Source organism: Nelumbo nucifera, chromosome 2, assembly GCF_055504915.1.
Source record: "Nelumbo nucifera cultivar China Antique chromosome 2, China Antique-T2T, whole genome shotgun sequence".
In the NCBI taxonomy this organism is placed as follows: domain Eukaryota; kingdom Viridiplantae; phylum Streptophyta; class Magnoliopsida; order Proteales; family Nelumbonaceae; genus Nelumbo; species Nelumbo nucifera.
Genome location: NC_142650.1, coordinates 110,792,347 through 110,813,684, shown reverse-complemented (window position 1 = coordinate 110,813,684; position 21,338 = coordinate 110,792,347). Strand labels below are relative to the sequence as shown.

At 37.4% G+C, this 21,338-nt stretch overlaps 1 pseudogene across 1 annotated transcript; it reads left to right on the top strand.

Moving 5' to 3' along the window:
- The first annotated feature begins 10,993 nt into the window (after positions 1 to 10,993).
- Positions 10,994 to 15,750, top strand: LOC104613035 (disease resistance protein RGA2-like; annotated as a pseudogene). Its single transcript, XR_016082461.1, has 4 exons — positions 10,994 to 11,457; positions 11,539 to 12,677; positions 12,796 to 15,024; positions 15,116 to 15,750. The product of XR_016082461.1 is annotated as a disease resistance protein RGA2-like (transcript).
- The last annotated feature ends 5,588 nt before the right edge of the window (positions 15,751 to 21,338 follow it).

Below are 21,338 nucleotides of genomic sequence, written 5' to 3'. Positions count from 1 at the left end.
AACATTTTGTTCTACGATACATTTGAGAAGATGCATCTAATGCCAGATCAGCTGCAACCTATGAATGTGCCACTAATCGGGTTCTCTAGAGTTATCGTTAAGCCTAAAGGGAAGATTGCCTTACTAGTCACAGTAGAGGCCGAGCCTTAACATGTCACCTAGATGACTGAGTTCTTGTTTGTAAAGATAGACTCCCCATACAATGCCATCATAGGAAGGCCAACCCTTCATGCACCCAAGGTGGCCATTTCATTTTGTCACCTTTGCCATGAAATTCCCCACCGAACATGGCATCGGAGTAGTCAGGGGAAATCAGCAAGCTACCATACAATACTACATTGCAGCATTAAAAGGAAATAACTAAGAAGCCTTATAATTGGAAGGGCTCAACCTTAGGGACGAACCAGCGAGCCAAGGCTAGCTGGCTGAGGACCTCATCTCAGTTCTCCTAGACAAGATCGAGTTCGAAAAGACGATATGAGTCGGTGTGAGCTTTGGGAAGCTTATGGCCGGCTCAAAAGAAATGGAGTTGCCACCCATTTTTTAGAGGAAATGGGCTCTCATTTTTAGGTTTGAAAAGTTCATTTTAAGTCTTTGATAGTGACTCCATTTTCCATGGGAAAGGTACAACCAAGAGATTTTGGGTTCTAAGAATTAGGAGAGGGAAGGTATTAGGAACCTCTCTCCCCAAGTTGCTGTAGCAACCCAATATGAGAGTTTTTTAGGTTTAGTTTCTTTCAAAGAAAAATAAAATGGTTGCAAGAGTTCCTTAAATCCAGAGGAACATGCTTTCAACTTCTCCTAAGACCAATTTTGAGGTGATGTTGTCGGGTCTTAGGTATTAATTTCCCTAAGACCCTCGCCTCTCTGCCTCTATTCTCAGTCATCAAGAAATTGAAAGCAATGGTTCTCCAACATTTCAGAACCTCAAGCAACCTAGAAAAAAACTGAAAAATGATTTACCTTTCGTATGTACCTTGATGGGAGTTTTCCAGTAGCTAGGAGGACTTCAAACGAAACTTGAGCAAGGTAGGAGCTAGGTTGAGCTTTCTAGTGTTAAGTTCGGGAAGACAAGAGATGAGGCTTGAGCTTGGCTTCAAGGACTTCAGGATTTCAAGCAGAATGGGTAGAATGAATGTATCATAGAAGTTGGGAAACTCTCATCCTCTCTCTTTCTTTCTCTAGGGACCTCTCTCAGGTTTCCTCCCTTTAGTCCTCCCCCCTGAGCTCGAATTAGATTAGTATTTATAGAGAATGGGAGGGGGTCAAGTTTGAATTCACTCAACTCTAGTGACTGAGATTCTACAGAGACTTTTCCTGCAAATAGGTAAAGATTCTTCAAAGAAATAGGTGCCTAGTCAAACTTTCTTGTTTGGTAAAATATTTTCTTTGATTTGGGGGTAGTTTTCATGGGTTTTATGCATCCAATGGGAGCTTGGGGTGTACCAGACGTTGCAGCCCCGTATTTGGGGTTAACAATGGCAAAAAACATAAATTTGATGAACTTTTAAAAGTTATTTTGTCTTTTCTTGGTCTTAAGTAAGGGTTTGTTTAGTATTTTGAGATTTTTAAGCCTATTAGGCTCTAATTCATTGGTCCAAGTGTTTTAATGGGTCAAGAATGGGTCTGACATCAGCCATCACCCTTTTGAGGTTTCAGGTTGGGACAGGTGATGTGGTGATTTAATATGGTGCATTGAAATGGTATTTCTTTAGTTTAATGGTTAAATGGATGAATTTGATCATGAAATTTGGTGTGACGGGGTTTTTTGGGTTTCTAAACATAGTGGTGAGATCTGATTGGTCAAATAGGGTCAGGATGATTGAGATCTGTGGCTGAAAAAGTTTGGATCAACAAGATTTGCTGAAATAAAATCTTTATTTGATGAAGGGTCAAATTAGGGAATTTTGGGATGAAATTTGGTGGGTTGGCACTTTTGGGCATCCTGAATCTAATGAAAGTGTTGGATCTTTGATCAAAGGTTTGATTAACAGGTTTAGTTGAGATCATGGTCTTAACTTATGGTTTTTCAATCAATGAAAGGGCCTGAAATGGAACCTTGCTTTTTCAATGGTCAAATGGAGGTGTTTGGTCGTTGAATTTGTCATTCTAGGGTTTTTTGTGTCTTTGAACACAGTGATAAGGTCTGATTGGTCATATGAAGTTGGGATGAGGGATGGTAAGCTCTAATTAATGAGATTTACTGGAATAGGATCTAGATTTGATGGGGGGTCAAACAGGTAAATTTTGAGCTACAACTGGGTGGGTAGTCATGAATTAAGGGGAGGAGTCAAGTGAATGATTTGATCTGAGAAAGATAAGGTCAATCTTGTCAATCATTCAGGGCCATCATAATGGGATCTTGATATTTTTATAGTTGATCATCGTAGATTCCTTGTGGGATTCATTGGTTGATTTCTTAATAATCTTGAGGTGATGGATATGTTTGATTTGGATTTGAGGAGTTGGATTTTGAATGTTGTATAGATTGGGGCCGTTAGAAAAGGGTTGACATGATGAATGGTGGATCTTTGAAGTTTAGTCAAAGTCTGGGGATGGTGTCTGATTGGACGTTGATGTTGATCTCAAGGTTATTATTTGTTATGTGGGTTGTATCAAAGGAGGGCATTCCAAGCTTTGGAAAGTGTCAGGTTGATCTGGTTGTGTTTCTAAGTTTTTTGGGGTTTAAGAGAGAGTACAAAGAGGTAGGGTGAAGGGACCGAGAAAAAATTGGGTGCTAATAGTCGGGCCGAGCCCGCAATGAAAAGACAGGCATTGATAAACTTCTTGATCAAATGCACTTTCAAGCACACCCTCAACTAGACCCTTGGAGGGGGCGAGAAGCCTCGACCACTTGGATTTTGTTCGTAGATGGGCCCTCCATTGCCAAAGGAAGTAGAGCCAGCTTATAACTCACCAAAGAACTAAAAGCTAGGCACATTGATGTCTTTAGTGACTCACAGATGGTTGTGAACCAAATGAATGGGGAATGCGAAGCCAAGAAACCAGATATGGCTAAGTGCTTGGCTAAAGCCTGAGAATTGACCAACCACTTCCAACGCTTCAGCCTACACTAGGTTCCGTGGCCTGAGAACACAAGAGCCAACACCTTGTCCAAACTAGAAAGTTGTTTGAGATCGGTCCTCGGCCACATAGTACACATCAAGAGCTTAGTCGGTTCCAGCATTGAAGAATAGTAAGTGTATCCTACCCAAGTCGATCCTGGCACCTTTCGGTGAGAGTACATGCATAGAAGACCAGTACTTCATACTTGGAACTCTAAGAACCTCCGCATGTATTATGAAAGATGTAAACATGGCCAGTGAAAATTTTGTGAATAAAGTGTGCAAGTTTCTCTCACCTCGGTTTGGTGCACCTTAGTGTAAACGTTCTTGTTCTATCTAATTGGTAGGACCCCTTGGATGAACGACTGGCCATAGCTCACAACCTTCGCTAAGGTTATACGCTTGGAATAGACATCGGCCAGAGGCACATGATTCTTCCGGAGTTACATGCCTAGTCACCTTTTTAGCAAGGGCAAGATCCTTTGGGACCTTTCCCATGGTTAATGAGCGGCCTATGATGCCGTCCTCGGCCTCAAAGACCCCCAAGAGAAGCAAGTCTTTGCGTAGGCCAAAGAGTTGGCATCAACTCATTACTTAACACAAAACATGATGAACAAACACACTAAGAGAAAAATGTTATCCCATCAAGGCAAAGACACTCTATGACCTCGACCACATACCATTCACTTAGCCTTGGCCGCATACAAGTCTGATCTCTAAGTACCTAAGGAAAGCACACCAGGTAGGCTAAGGCAATCGCCTCCCTTCCTTCTTGCAAGGAAGAGGGTCCTGAAACCTTAGCGACAAGGCTCGGCCTTGGTCTAGTAGCCTTAATGCAAAACACCTTTGAGAATAACTAAGTCAAGACATGCTAGTTTTTTTTCTTTTTTGCAAAATATGCCTCCTCGAGGGAGGCATCGACCCCTTGCAATCCCCTTGTGATAGAGAAAAGGAAAAAGAAAGGAAAAGAAGGGAACGTCATAACTTTGACCAAAAAAAAAAGAAAAGAAGAAGAGAAGAAGACTATACGATCAAAATGATTGTGTATTCATTATGCTCAATCATCTTTACAAAAAGAGGCCTTTGATGGGGGAAGATAAGCCCCTAACAAAAAGTATATCAAATTAGAAAGAAAGAAAGTAGAAAAAAGCAAAAAAACTATCTAAAGTAACCCCAACCCCATGTGAGCATCTTCACTCGGCCTTAATATCAATGTGCTCATCGACCATCTCCTACTGTGTTAGCTGCTCAACATCACCCTGGCCCTCAGTTGGTCTTGCCGCCTCAGTTGCCTGTTGGTTTGGAAGATGAGGCCCCAATTGGTTGACATCAAAATCAAGGAAAAATGCTAGCACCTGAGCCTTGGTTTCTTCTATCCCTTCCATATAAGAAGAGGTGAACAACTTTGCCAGCTCATCCTTGTGGGCCTCGAAGGCCTTGTACTCATCCATAGCATGGGTAGATGCCTCTTGGAGCCTTTTCTCTGCCTCCTTTAATGAGGCCCTATCAGCCCTTAATTGCTCCGTTTTGGTTGCCACGTCAGCCTTGAGATTTTTGTGGCGCTCGTGCTCCCCACGCTCCGCCTTTCCAACTGGTGCTTTAGCTACTTGTTCTCTTCCTACAATGTCTACAGCTGTTAGAGAATAAACTCATGCTCCCCATGCACCGCCTTTCTAGCTGTTGGAGCATCACCTCCATCTTGTCGCAAGAAGATGTCTGCAAAAATGCAAAGAATCAACTCAAGTTGGGAAAACCTAAGTAATAAGGAACTAGCAGAAAGTGAGTAAAGATAGCCTTACCTCAACCAGCTTGTCATGGATGGCCTATAAGGAGACTTGGGTCCATGATTGTCGATCCCTTGTAGGAAGCATGCCAATGATCAAGACGTGGCCGATGCCTGCATGGCTCAGGGAGTCACCCTCCCTAACATTCCAGTTCGAGCGAAACACCTGACGTACAACTAGTAGAATGTCATCCTGCAGGTCCAAGGAGTGCGGCCCCCACTATCAAGATCCCTCAACAGCACCCTCAGCTTGGCAATCCCTTACCACCACCTTCTTCGCCCTCACATCTTGTGGAGGATTCACTAGTCGCTTTGGCATGGCCACCTTCCTCTTCTTGGCCTCGGCAGTTCACTCTCACCAAGCCTTCATGAAGGCCCCTTGGCGTGTAGCCTTAACCCACTCTTCAACTGTAGGCTCTTCAGCCTCCTCCAGCTCCACCACTTCAGGAAGCTTAGGAGCATTCCCCATGGTGTTGGCACTCGGCCTAGTGGAGCCAGTACTTTCATCAGGAGAATTTAACCCCATGGGTCACACTCGGCTCCCTATGAGGCAGTCCTCTCCCTCAGTACCTGTATGTTAGATGCCCGAGAGGAGCTCTCAAAGTCACTGCTATCGCTCCCACTATTAGACAAGATGGAAGGAGAGTTACTAGGGTCACTCCAATTAGGAAGGGCATAGCATTCAGGTCTAGAGTCCAAGCACAACATGTTGAAGATGGGAGTTCTTTATCTAAAGCTTGCTTGAAGGAAGGAAAACTTAAGGGATCAGTTGTCAATAGCCGAGGTCTCTGCTGTTGCAGGTGGAGACTAAGGTTTGAGTGAATGGTGAAGACTCACTCATCCAGTGTCCCTATTTAAAGAAGAACGTATGGCTCAGATCTCTTTAATCCAATGGCCGCAAAGTAGCTGACCTGATAGCTTGAACTGATGAGCTACACATGGCATCGACCTTTGGAAGATGAAATGGTGCCAAAGGATGGATCGGTTCGCTTGATAGCTCAAGGTCAAAAACAAACCCAAACCGGATGCTCCTCTGCACTATTCACAAATGTTCACGACCGATCAACACTGACACATGTCCCATGCATAGACTTGCACCAAATGATGTAGACACCTGTATAGGGCATAACTAACATGCATAGACGTCCCACACCCATGTTGGCTATAGTCACATGCTCTCGGCCCATAACAATCCTCCATTGAGACAGAGAATGAACAAGGAAGCAGTTGCCACACAACAGCTAAGGAGAACCCTCTACAACCAAGGTTGATGCCATCGGGCAACTCAATGGTACTCTCTTTGGCTGAAGTCAAGGTCTCTACACAGCATGCCATTTGACCTCGACCACTACGACCTTGAGAGTGATGTAGGGATACTTGGCGATCCTCAGATCATGCCACATGGCATAAGCCAGATCAAATCCTTGCCGCCCATCGCCAACTGCTTCCAACCACTCCTAAGGCAAGGTTAGCTATAAAAGGGAGTTCTCATCTCAAGGTAAGGATATTCACATACACGTTCAAAATCCCAAGGGAATTTCTCTTGATTACTAAGGACTAAACTTTGAACTCTCATCTCTTGTCTGGTCTGATCCCTCTTAAGCACTTGGCTAACTTGACCATCGGAGTCTTTAACCAAACACTCAGGGCCTTTGACGTGTATTCTTCCCTTGTTTGCAAATCAGACCTATTGGCCTCGGACATTAGTGCAATCCCATTGTTGCCCTCGGCCTCATATTTGGCAACAACAATTACAAATGGATCAAGTCCAATCCAATCTAAGGAATGTTTTCAACCATTTTAGACCTGTTCAGTTTGTTCAAATTTTGTTTTAAACCTATAGATATTTTACTAATTTTAATTTCGGGTTTAGGGAATTATATACAAAATCCATCCCTGCCCTGTCCCCCATTCGGGAAAGAAATATTTCCCCCATCTCCATTTAGGATCGGGGAAAACCTGCCCTATTCGGGGAGGGGTGGGGTGAGGCCCCAGTTTTACAGGGGAAATTGCCATCCCTAATCCGAGCACTTTTCGTTCATATGCAAAAAGCCAAACTTTATTAAACAAAAAGAAAAAAAAAGGTTTTGAGGCCAAGTTGGATATATATATATTCTCCATGTCAGTATGTCTCTCCTTTGAGAGAAGCTATTTATCTATTTTCTCCATTTTTTTATTTTTTATTTTTTTTGTTTTAAAAATATAAAATAGTAATAATTGTTTATCTTGATTAGATTAATAAAGTTGCACATAATTAGAGAGAAACCTTTGGGTTTTCCAAGGCCTCTTATTTTAATATATGTTATTATTACATTTAAAAAAGACATTTAAGAGAGAGAGACCTTTAGATTTTTCAAGTCCTCTTGTTTTAATTATTATTACATTTAAGAGAGAGAGAGAGAAAGAGAGAGAGAGAGAGAGAGAGAGAGAATAGTAATAATATAAATCAAGTAGTATAAATAGGTTGAGGTTAAACAATAAAAATATATTAATTTAAAAATCCACTAAATTTTCACTAAAAATAAATATTAACAAAACATAGAAAAATATTAAAAATGTGTTCCAATTCCACTTAAAAATCAAAATTAATAAATGCTAAAAATAATAAATGTGTTTCAAATATATTAAAATTGGTTTGTCCATGTCAACATGTCTCTCCTTTAAGAGAAGCTATTTATCTATTTTCTATACTTTTGGTATTTTTATTAAACATATAAAATAGTAATCATTGCTTATCTTGATTAGATTAAAGAAGCTGCACATTTTAGAGAGACCTTTGCGTTTTCCAAGGTCTCTTGACACTTTAATAGAGAAAGAGAGACCATTGAGGTTTTGAAGGCCTCTTATTTTAATGCATACTATTATTAGATTTAAAAGAGATAGAGAGAATATTAATAATATAAATCAAATAATATAAATAGGTCAAAGGTTAAACAATAAAAAAATTAATAATTCAAAAATCCACTAAACTTTCACTAAAAATAAATATTAACAAAGCTTAGTAAATATTAAAAATGTGTTTCAGTTCCACTTAAAAAGAAAACTTAATAAACACTAATAAAAATAAGAAATTTAAATATAAAAATATTAATTTATAGTTTTAAAAATATTACTAAATAATTTATGAGTTGAGACCATTATTGTGCATAATGAACTTATTAAAAATGATAAAAATTAATGAAAGTTTAAAATGTAGAACCCATTTTATTAATAGTGTTTTATTGCAAAAGTTACTAAATAATAATGAAAAAAAATACAAAAAATTCATTAAAAATAAGAAATTTAAATATAAAAATATTAATTGATAGTTTTAATGATATTGTTAGATAACTTTGTATTAATACATTTGTAATTAATTAATAATTTTTGTGAGTTGAGACCTTTATTGTGCATAATGAACTCATTAAAAATGATAAACATTAATGAAAATTTAAAAATTACTCATATGCAAAAATTAGTAAATAATAATGAAAAAATACCATCAATTAATTAAAAATCCAAAAATTTTTGAAAAACATAAACATAATTAAAATACTAAAAATAATTAAAAATGTTGAAAATTAAAAATATTTTTTTATTAATAAGGGTATTTACTAAAATAATTAAAAGTACAATTAATTAAAAATACCAAAAATTATTAAAAAATTATTCAAGCCAGAAATTATTGAAACATAGTTGTATTTTTTATTAACTATGGTATTTATTTAGTTATTTAATGTATCTTTACTGAAAGCAAATGCAAATTATTTTTGTAGTGACTAATATGCAAAAATAAATGCTAAAAATACTGAAAATTATTGAAAAATACTCAAATGCAAAAATTACTGAATAATAATGGAAAACAACCAAAATTAATTAAAAAATCCAAAAAATTTGAAAAACCTAAAGCTTAATGAAAATACTAAAAATAATTAAAAATTAAATTAATTGTATTTTATTGCAAAAATATTAAATAATAATGAAAACATGTGTTTTAATTATTAATAGTAATATAATTATCAATACTTATTTTTGAACTGTAATTAACAATGATTATAATTTAAGCCATAAATAATAAAAAGTTACAATATTTTAATAGCTAACAATATTTTAATAATTAATAATTAAAAGCAATAAATCATTTATAACTTAACCTAACCCGATTACATCTTTAAATTTGCAGGCTCAAGCAACTATTTTCTTTTGAGCTAAGTCTAGCTGAGATATGCACCATGCCCACACCCTATCAGGGATAATTAGATTCGAAGTGTAATTATGGGGATAGGGCCCAAGCTAAACAACCCCTAATAAGCTCAACTTGGAAGTTATATGCATATATGACAAATATTTTTATATAATATTTAAATAACAAATTTTATATTAATATATATAGAATTAAATAAAATTTTTTATACTACACTAGAATTAAATAAAAAAGTTAATTTGTAAAAATATCATAGTTTTATAATTAACGCGTGACTCTTTATCAACAGAAAATGTGCAAGCCCAAGCTCGGCTCGACCATCGAGCCTAGATCTTGAGCCTGAGCCTAACCCTTATATAAAGCCCGAAGCTCAAGCCTGAGACTAAGCCGAAAGCCCGATCTATACAAAAAATGTCTTATTTTAAATACTTTTAAAATTGATATTATATTAATTAAGTAATAATTTAATTAATTAATAAACTAATTTATATTTCCTAATAGTAAATTGATATTTATTAATAATTTAAGAAGCATAAATATATATTATATTTATTATATATAAGTACTTTTTTATATATTTAATAGTATTGGGCTAGGCTCAGGCCCAGGTTAGGATTATTTGAGAAAGCCCGAGCTCGAGCTAACAGGCCTAAAAAATTATGGGCCAGGTCGTCAAGCTACCCGACCAACGAATAGGTCCAATTATATATATAAACACTTGTATACATCAAAGATCATATGAAATAAATATTTAAACATCTTTTTCATTTTTTTTAAATGGATCTCTGGTAACTTGGTTCAGTTTGCAGCCTAGCCTAGCCCAAGGCTCAGCCAATGGACCAACCTGGCCTAGGGCACAGCTCGGGCCTATGCGGGCTCGGGTCATGAGCCATGCCAAACCAACCCCCCAAATTATCCCAGGAGAGGAGGTACAACCTGGGACACCCTGTGGGACAGCATGTTTGTGCGGGCCGCATTCAGGTCGTGCCATGATGACCTAGCAAGACCCGATTTATAGCTCTACTTGAACTCGCCCAATACTAGGGATGGGGTGGGGAAATTAGAGGATTCCCCAGACTTGATGAGGAGTGGGGTGCCTTGCCCGGCATTGAGGAATGGTTGCCTTGCCCTAAACTGACCTAACAGTGGGACAAGGCGAGGATGGGGTAAAGTGTCTTAACTATGGGGTAGGGACAGGGATGGGGTGCCTGCCCTGAACCCATCCTATTGTCATTTCTATATAATTGTTAATTATTAGTGAAATTAATAAAATTGTTTACTTTTGTAATTATTTTTATTTATTTAAAGTTAATCAAAATTTCATTTAAAAATAATAAAAATAATAACAATTATTAAAATTACTATAAATTATGAATAAAACTAAATTTGTTAAAAATACTTGTTAATATTAAGTATTAACTTAACAATAATTATTTTTTATAAATCAATATTAAATAAAAAATATAATTATTAAAATTTTAGATATTAACAATAACTTTGAATACTTTTAGTTAATTAATAACAAATTTTGATTATTAATTTAATATTCATCAATATTAAATGAAACTATTAAATCTTTCAGATATTCCCGGGTCCCCGCTAGTTTATTGGTAAAAAGGAAGAGGAAAAGCTAGAGCCAGTTGTGAGATTTGTAGATAGAGGTTTGCAATTTGCAATAGCCAGTCGGATTGTAACAAGAACCTCTTTCTATTGGTGAGATTAATAATATAAGATTCAGCCATTCACGGATACAACTTTACTCCTTGATAGAATAACTGCAAGCTAAGTTGAAATTTATATCGGCCACCTCTTGTCTTGTGACTTGTGAAGGACCAACCTGTAGTTTCCTAACCATTTAAGACGCCTCTGGTTTTGATTCTTTCCACTAAACCTTCATCGCATCATCTCTTGCTTCTCTTTGTTCTCAAGATCTGAAACCAGCAGAGCATAAGACTAGGAATAATGGCATTAACCGCTCTTTATGGTGTTGCAGCAACAATTCTCAAGGATACGGGCTACCGCATATTTGAAGAGGCATCATCGGCCTGGAACTTGGAAGAAAAGAGGCGGATGCTCGAGAATCTACTGCCTACCATCAAAGCTGCAATTCTGAATGCAGAAGCAACGCGTCCAACAGACCCTGAACTCATTGATTGGTTGGCCAAGCTTAAAGATGCAGTATATGATGCGGAGGACGTGGTGGATGATTTCGCTACAAAAGCTTTGCAAAAACAATTGAAGCGTCAAGTTAGCATCAGAACAAAGCAAAAACAATTGAAGCGTCAAGTTAGCATCAGAACAAAGCTACGCAATCTCGCGAGAATAAAGGTACGCAGACTCTTCCCCATATCCAAAAGAAAGGTGCGGGACTCAGTTTCACGTTTAATTCCATATAACATTAAGATGGTCAAGAAAATTGAGAAGAGGTTTGCTGAGATTGCAGAAAACAGGAGAAATTTCAGTTTCTCTAATTTCCAGCAGAATTTTAATAATAACAGGAGATGAAGAGAGGACACTCACTCCTACGTATCTGCATCCGATGTTATCGGAAGGAGTGAAGAGAAAGAGTATATAATAAATTTATTGTTAAATGATGTGGGCGAGAATGAAGGAAATGTTTCTGTAATTGCCATAGTTGGAATAGGGGGTTTAGGGAAAACAACACTTGCCAAATTAGTGTTTGCTGGTGAGAGGATTAAGAGCCACTTCGACCTAAAGATGTGGGTCTGCGTGTCGGAGGAATTTATTAATGTAAGAAGTCTCATTAAAAGAATTATAGAATGTGGCGACACTAATGAAATTTGTTCCAATTTAGAAATGGAAAAATTGCAGGAACGCCTTCGGAATAAATTGAAAAATGACGAGAGATTTTTATTGGTATTGGACGATGTGTGGAACGAGAGTGGTGAGGAATGGCTTGAGTTTAAAAATACTTTTAACAGAAGCTGGTGCTAAGGGAAGTAAGATTCTCGTAACCACCCGTAGTCGGAAGGTTGCAAAGGTGATGGGTGTTGTTGAGGCATATGACTTAGGTGAGCTGAGCGAAGATGATTGTTGGTCCTTATTTAAGCAACGTGCATTTAACCAGCAAGGAGAAAAGGAAGAAAAACCAGAGCTAGTGAAGATTGGGAAACAAATTGTGAGCAAGTGCAGGGGCGTGGCTCTGGCGGCAATTACTCTTGGAGGTCTTTTGCTTGATGCATCTGAGGAAACCTGGTTGGAAATTCGAGATAGCCAGCTTTGGGAGTTGGATAGCAAGCATATTTCGGAACCAGAAGCGAAGGAGAACTTTATCTTAAATACATTAAGGCTAAGCTACTTTCATTTGCCGGCGGTGTTGAAACCCTGCTTCGCATATTGCTCCTTGTTTCCAAAGGATCATGTAATTGACAAGGAGACGTTGATCCAATTATGGATGGCTCAGGGGTTCATTATTCAATCACCCCAGTGGATCCACAAGAGTATGGAGGGAATGGGTGAAGAGAATTTCAGGTATTTATTAGGGAGATGCTTGTTTCAAGATGAACAGAAAGATGAAGAGGGGAATATAATTAGTTGTAAAATGCACGACCTTGTGCATGACCTTGCCCAATCAGTTGCAGGGGCCCTGGTGAGTGTTGCCTCATTGATTACAATGACAAAGAATTAATTGAACCAAAGTCTCGAAAGGGTTAGACATGCGGCAGTTAAGAAGCTGCGGACACTAATATGGAACCACTACGATTTTGATTCGATACCAACAAGAAGAATAATTGCTACTAATGCAAGTTGCTTACGGTGTCTTACACTTGAATTATAATGGTAAGGAGCCGCTGAGAAGTTCCTTTATTGGTTCATGGAAGCACTTAAGAAACCTTTACCTCTCTGTGGACAGGGTAGATGATGAGCTCCTACCATCAATTAGTAAGTTGCAAAATTTGCAGACCCTAAAACTCTACAGGTGTCCTTTGTTGGGCTTTTCTTCTTGTTCTGAATCGTTTGGAGATATTGGGAATATGACGAGCCTAAGGCATATTGAGATCTATGACGCTAATAATTACTTGTTTCCAAGGTTTATTACTAAGCGACAAAATTTACAGACCTTAAAACTCCGCGGGTGTGAAAATGGAAGATTGCCACAAGATATTGGAAATATAAGGAGCCTAAGACATATTGACCTCTCTCATAGCAGGCTTACGGGAGCACTCCCTACTTCTATTACAAAGCTAGAGAATTTGCACACCTTGCTTCTTGAAGGTATTAAACACTTGAATAGCCTGAGCCAGATAAGCGGTAAATTAACTATTAGGGAGCTTGATCAAGTGAGAGATGCCACGGATGCCAAGGAAGCCAACTTGAAGAAGAAGCCATACCTTCGATCCTTGGGATTAGTATGGAATTGCAAGCCATACTCGTCTAGAGAAATGAAGGATAATGATGCAGTAACAGAAGCCGAAAATGTGTTAGAAAGGCTCCAGCCACATCCAAATCTAAAGGAGTTGAATATAACTGGGTATGGAGGGATGAAATTTGCTTCTTGGATGATTAAATCCTCGTTGCTCCCAAATCTAGTGAGAATTGACTTATGGAATTGTACAAGATGCGAATCTCTAGAGTTCTCAGGTCCGCTCCCTTCCCTTGAGGTTCTAAAGCTATCGGAATTGGAATCCATCAAGAACATTACCAGTAAATTGAGCAAAAGAGAAGGATTCTTCCCATCCTTAAAAGAACTCGAACTCACGTACATGCCTAATTTGGAGAGTTGTTCAATAGTAATAGATGATGATGATGCAGCACAGCCACAAAAAGCATTACCATCATTCCCTCACCTTCCCGAGTATTGGAAGATAAGACATTGTCCTAAATTGGAAAGTATTCCTTGGGGTATGCCGGTGGGTGAATATGTGATTCTGGAGGAAGGTAATAGTGCCAAGCTATTAGAATCAATTCTAAGGGCGACAGATGATCAAATCTCGACGATGACAAGTACCAACTCTTCTACTTCTTTTTGCCCCAAAGTAAGGAGTTTAAGACTTTTTGGATGCCAAAACCTAAAAGCTTTTCCACAGGACGTGACGTCAATGCACCCACAAGCAGTGATGCGATACCTCACCAACCTTGAGGAGCTACGAATTGAGAATTGTACAGAGTTTACTCCATTGGAGAGCATTGGAGGTCTTATCTCTCTAAAAGAATTGGTGATCAGTAATAATGCCAAAACTGGTTAGGCTGCCCGATGAGCTGGGTGACCTCAAATCCCTTCAAAAGCTTTATATTGAGGAGTGTCCGAATTTGTCATCTCTACCGCCTCAAGGTATGCAGCGTCTAATGGCACTACAAACACTACATATTGCAAATTGTGCACAGTTGCATTCATTGGAGGACATCTATGGTCTTACGGCCCTACAAGTTTTGAATATCAGGGGTATGCCAAAATTGGTTGCGCTGCCAAAGGAGTTTGGAGACCTCAAATCTCTTCACGAGCTTGATATTTCTTTGTGTCCCAATCTGTCATTTCTACCTGAAGGGATGAATCGTCTAACAGCACTGCATGCGCTATATATTTACCAATGTCCAAATTTCCATTCATTGAAAGGCATTGGAGGTCTTATAGCCCTAAAATTTTTGGGGATCAATGATATTGCCAAAACTGGTTAGGCTGCCTGATGAGCTGGGTGACCTTAAATCCCTTGAAAGCCTTAAAATTGAGGAGTGTCCCAATTTGACATCTCTACCTCAAGGTATGCGGCGTTTAAATGAACTACAATGTCTAACGATTGAATGCTCTCCCAAGTTAAAGGAAAGATGCTCAGAGAATAAGGGTGAAGATTGGCCAAAGATATCTCATATTCCAGAGTTAGTTATATGTGGCATCTGATCTGCGGAGAAATAAATTTGCATAGTTTAGTTTCAACTTTGGCGTTCACGCAGCTCCAAATGACAAGCCATTATCACTGCCTCTATTCCATCCACAACGTGCCTGAAGATGTTAATTCTTCTTCCTCTGGTTCGTGGTCAGTTTATCCTCATAATTAATTTATGAATTCATTGGACTTATTTTTGTTTTCTAGTTAGAAGTAAACGTGTGTTATTGCCTTTCATCAGTGGCAGGTAGGCATGGCGGGCAAAGAGCACCTCTTACCAATAACAACTGGAGAATTTCTGATTTCAACTCTTGTCAGGGTTCAAGTGTACAAAAGCTAATATGGATTTTTTGTCAGGTAGACCAAAACAAAAGCTAATATGGATGGGGTCAAAATATAATTAAGTGGGATTTAATTAATGGGGATGGTGGGAATTTTTAAGGGATAGGGGGCATGGCTCCCCTTCACCATCCCTGACTCTGCCCCTGAAAATAGAAAATGGTTGCATTTAGGATCAGTTTAGAAAGAGTTCAAATACAAATATGTATAAGGTTTAGAAATATCGAATACAATGTTTTCCAGCAAGCATATTTGTATTTGTACTTTTCCCAAATACAAAACCTTTTAGGACTGAGTCTTTGGTAGGAATACAAATACAGATATGTAGAGTGGAAAACCTTGCATATATGTTGTGTATATTTGTATTTGTATTCTTCCCATAACGAGCCTTTGTTTAAAATTCCACTAACATGAAGCTATTATTATTTTGCTAATTGGGTTTTTTGTTTATGAAATACAATTTCTTTGTGCATATCCTAAATAATTTAATAACTCTTTTGAGTGTTAACACATTTTTTTTTCTTTTGATGGAAAACTAATATATAGCAACAATAAGATCTATTTACATTAATAATCAATTACAATTTTTGTTATACCTCTTGCTTTGACTTAGATAATGCATTTTGGTTTTTCCTCTTCTCGTATAAGCATAATCATCACAACAAAGTAAAAGGCTTGTTTGCGTCCCATTAATGCATTAATGATCTCGTTAAGGGGAAAATTCATGTAATATCAATATCTCTTTTTGGTAATAAAAAGAAAACTTTATTAAAAAAATAAAATATTAAAGAGAGTGACCAGAAGTCACTCAAGAGAGAAGAAAACAAACAAAATTTTAAACGCCCAAACGAGACCTCCATACCACTGACTTAACCCAACAGAATAAAAACCCTATAACCCAAAAGCCCAACTACATAGCCAGCTAATAGAATTCCCATCATAACGCCTATATCCCAACAATCAACCCAATTCTACAAACCCCAAAAATCAAACAAACAAAGCACATATTAGACCATGCTACCTCAACCAGTTGCCTGAAAAGTTCTTTCTTGTACATCTAAAGAATCATACAGGCTCCATTATTTGGTGCAATTAATGTTAAAATCTCAGGTTGATTATGAGAAGCATGGGCTATAGGTTCAAGCCCAAGCCCAAGAACTGCCACTTTGCACAAAGTTGCCGAAGATTTGATCTGGATCCTGTCTGCCCCTCTCACAACCATGGATATCCAGGACCAGCATTGGGTAATGGAACAACCATATATGACGGAAGCAACAGCCAATAGTTATTCTTCTATTTTACACCATTTTTCTTGATCCTATAGTTCAGTCCTAGTAAAGATTGCAAATCTTCTATGGGTCACTAGAAATTGTGTTGTAGGATCAAAATCTATTTAGGGACTTCATCTAATAACTTAAGCTTTTAGGCTGAATGGTTTTTAGAAATCGTATGAGAGACTTTTTCACCAAGTGGTTCTTTGAAATGGTATGAGACCTTCGTTGCCTCCATTACAATTAATTAAATTTCTGCAAGGTATGTATAAGCCTGTGCTTGTCTACGCTTTAAGTCCAATGGACTTCTGTGCTAGTTTTTCGCATTGCTCATTTATTCATACATCTTGTTTTTGTAATTGGGTAGCTCATAGGCTAGTTCAACATACCACCAGGCATACCAATTTTTTGGGTCATTGGTTAAGGAAGAGATGTAATATTTGCTTACAAGTAGTTATGGTTTTCAAAACTAGATTAGAAACAGAACCATTTTGGCCATCAGTTCCCAAATCAAACAGTTCAACCATCTGGTCCAAAGCCAAGTTGGATGGTTTTGGGGTTCAAAACCAGACCTAGACCCATGAACAGCTCTTGTGTCAATCAGTCCAGATGTCAGGTTCAATCCAGTTTTCAAAACCATGCTACAAGTTGAATGGATTTGCCTTTTTGGATTCAGAAAAAATCCCAATCAACTTTCATCTGAGGAGATGTGTTAGAGAATAAAAACCCATTTGATACCTCAATAGAGTTTAAGATTTTAAGTTGAATGGTTACTTCAGAATTTGGATGCCTAAAGGCATTGTGTTTACATGTTTGAGTTGGGAATAAGATAGAGCAATGCAAATACAGTGCAGACAGTTGGCAATATCATATTCAGGTTTATAGTAGATTAAATTCGTATCTTCTCTTAATTAACCAATTTAATAGACTTATTTTTTATTCTTTGATCTTTTTGTATCTTTTCATCTGTAACAAGATGACCAAGATGGAATTCACATATTCAGAGAGAACAACCAAGCTGTGGATTTTCTTGCAAACTTTGATGTGAGAGAATGGAAAATTGTATTTTGCAATCAATGCAAGGCCTCCCTACTACGGCAGTTAGAGAAGATTCTTGGAGATTGGATAGAATATAATTAGACATTCTTAGTTAGACCCAAAAGTTTGTTATCATCATCAATAAAATGAAGGGCTAGTTGGAGGGGGTGTGTAGGAGGAGTGGCTCCCCAAGTGGCCTGTGAAGCCCTCTCCTGTTGGCATTGGCTCTTGGTTGGAAGGTGGGTAGGGGAGGTTCAAATCCCCTAGATCTGGTTTCCAACATGCAATCAGTCTAGGAGAAGTTTGGGTCTGCTTGAAACCTTTTCTAACCTAGCCTTTTATCTTTTTACAAAATCTTGTGAGTCAGATGATTATATTTGATGATTGCAGCAAAACAATAGACTTTAATTTATTGATTTGCTCATCTAGGTCTTTGATTATTCATTTCACAGTTAAAAAAGGAATATTAGAAACCCTTTTTCTTTAAAAGACAATCTCACAGTAAATACGTAAGGCCATGTTTGGGAGTGCTTAAAAATGAGTGCTTATTTGGGTCGGATCCATACCATTAAGCACTTATTGGTCTTTGAGAAATAAATTCGAAATAAGTATTTATTTTAAAAATAAGAACTTATATTTTAACTCCAAATTTCCAACTTTTCTTAAGTGCTTAAACAATAAGCACTTAATCAATTTTTTTCTCCCCAATTGTCTCCATTTAAATTTTAGAATACTAGTTATATATACCCTTTCTATGTAAAAATCCTGGACCAGAACGACAACATGCTGCTCTATTTTCAATCCACCAACAAAGAAACTAGTATTACGTTAAGTTGTTTCTCGCATCACAACTGAAAGTAAAAAGTTTTGGGACAAAGAAAAACACAAAACAAAGCAGCAAATTTAGAGAGAACATGTAAATAGTCGAGACTGCCATTAGAAGGACTCCACTTGGAGAAAGCCTTGCAATCTTTGATGCAACCATGAAATACCTATTGAGATAATGAAAGATATCATAAAAAAAAAAAAAAGATAATAAAAATGAAAAATTCCAAGGAGAGCCAAGAGATAGAGAGGGAGGGAGATTAACGGTTGCGAGGAAAAACGAAATAGAAGACAAAAAAAAAAAAAAGGCAATTCTTCATTACATCAGGGACATTTCCCGATTCAATCTGAGATGTGAAAACCTAGGCGAAGGAAGTCCCTCGTATCTTGGAATTGGCAGATGTTCATCCATTTTTTGTTTATTCAGCAGTTACCAAATGAACAAGAATTGAAGAGCTTACGAACTTAAGAATTGGTGTTGGAGTCCGCCACAAGTCCGCTATGGCAACGTTGGCAGGAGCACTGCCCGGAGCCTTCGACAATCCCGGGGTTTCATCCAGGGACACGCCAGAGACTGTCAGAACGAATTCGATCAGCATCTCGTCCAAGCTCAAGATGAGCCTGTTGGATCACTTCTCTCGTCCAAGCTCAAGAGAGAGCGTTTACCACGCAGGGGACATATTTTAAAAATTTGAAAGAAAATGAAGGATAAAAGAATTATAAGCGATTACTATAGTAAAATGCTACCAAACGTTAAATACTAAATAAATATTTATTTTTTAAAATAAGCATTTGAAAAGGCTGAATGCTAAATATAAAAAGTACTTATTCGAATAAGTACTTATTTTTAACATAAACACTTTCAAACATTACCTAAAGTAATATGTGGAAAATGGAAAAATCTAACTCATGCCTCTTCAAACAAAAAAAAAAACAAACATATCTTATCTTTGTTTGATGTTTAGAAGCATATTAAGCTGATTTCTTAGTTATTTCGAAATCAATACTTTGATAACTATATTGTTTCTTTTTATTTTCTTTTTAGTGTGACGTACCTACACATCTTCCATGCACATTCACCTGGTTAATTAATTAATTGCTTCAGTTGCATGCCTTGGACTCTTCAAATGATTTGCTAATTACAACCCAAATTTCTTCATCCATCTCTTTACATGAAGTTTACCTCCTTGATGATATCTAAAATGATTCATGGGGTCTCCGCTTCCATCGAAGAAATTATGAGCCTAAATTACCTCCACTAACGATCCAGCAGCAATCCTTCCTTCTGGTAATTAGTTTACATTGTAATTTTGTTCAAACTATTAAAAATAGCTTTTACTTGTTTTAATCAAGGTTTGTATCCATATCCATATCCATGGTTATGGTTATAAAAATACTAAATAAATAAATATTTTAAACAAAATTAATGGAAAATAGAAAATTATAATTATAAAAACTGAAACGAATAATTTAAGACTTAATTTCCTCCAAAAAAAATTAATACAACTGAAAGTTATAAATAATATTATTTATATTTTAATTTTATCGTTTATTTTAATTAAATATTTAAAAAAAAAACAAGTTTTAATTAAAAAATTTGAGGATTCAGGCCCCCCAATGGGGATCCCATCTCCATCAGGGGTAAAGATGGAGACTAATACCGGAGTCGAGCAAGGGGATTAATTTAAAAGTTGGGGTTAGAGACTACAAATATGATCCCCACCCTGAATCCGCCCTATTAACATTCCTAACATTAAACTTTCGAGCTTTTATTGGAAAATAACATCAGTTTTCCAAAAAAATCGTATTACAAGAATCTACAATAACTCAACGCATCTCACCAAGACTATGTAGACTAAGCCTAGTTTTAAACCGTGACATAATGACGAATTGGGCTAACCCATGGGCCAATCTAGTACATGTACCAGATGTAAATTCTCATGTTAAACTTAGCATTGCAAAATGATGGCATTGATTCTCCATGGAGGTTCTAGATATGCGGAGATGATCTTCTATATGGGTATATTCTTTATCAATATTAAGCCATCTAGTAATGCTATAGTCTCATTCGTAGCATTCAAGAGCAATTGACTGTGACTCTGTGAGAACTACACATGATTCTCTGCAAGAAAAACTCCTTACACACTGCAAAAGCATAGGAATCCCACCATAGATGAAAATAAATGTACAAGAAGTACTCCTAATGTATAGCTAGATTCTATATGAGCAATGTTTTTGCTTACAATAAATCCGACCTCCCATCCGCCTCATTTCTATTTTCTGTTATGATTAATTTTCTAGTAAATGTTTCTCTGTAAGTCTACATAAAATAGAAAATATTTAGATGAAAATACATCATTCATAAGCCAAGTTAGTTTGATAGGCGAATCCAATTACAAAAGAAAATGATAGTTTCTTGTTACGATACGCAAAGGAGTCAAACTCCTACTTTGATTCTATCTTTTGTACTCTACTCAATTAATTCAATGCAGACTGAAGAGTCATTCCTTCATGGTATCAGAGCATCGAAAGTCTCTTCTTTCTCTTCTTTGTTTATTTTTTACTTTGCAATGGCTACCGACTCCGCTAATACCAATGAGTTCTCTTTGATCAATTCAGTAGAGAGCCCCTATTACCTGCACCATTCTGATAACCCAGGCATTTTGCTCATGTCCTCTCCTCTGATAGGAGAAAACTACAACATGTGGAGTCCTGCCGTGACCATGGCCTTGTCTGCCAAAAACAAATTGGGCTTTGTCAATGTCATCATTCAACAACCTGAACTCTCGGATGTCAGGCGGATTTAGCCCTCTAGTGAAATTGTGACACCTGGCACTTCATGCAAACTAAAGTGCAGCTTCTTGACAACTGGACAGCTCGGGAAGCTCGGGCAGTTCGGCAGAGCTTGCCACAGCTTGCCACTTGCAGACAGATCGGCATGGCTCGCCACAGGCAGCTCGGCAGAGCTCACCACAAGCAGCTCGGCATAGC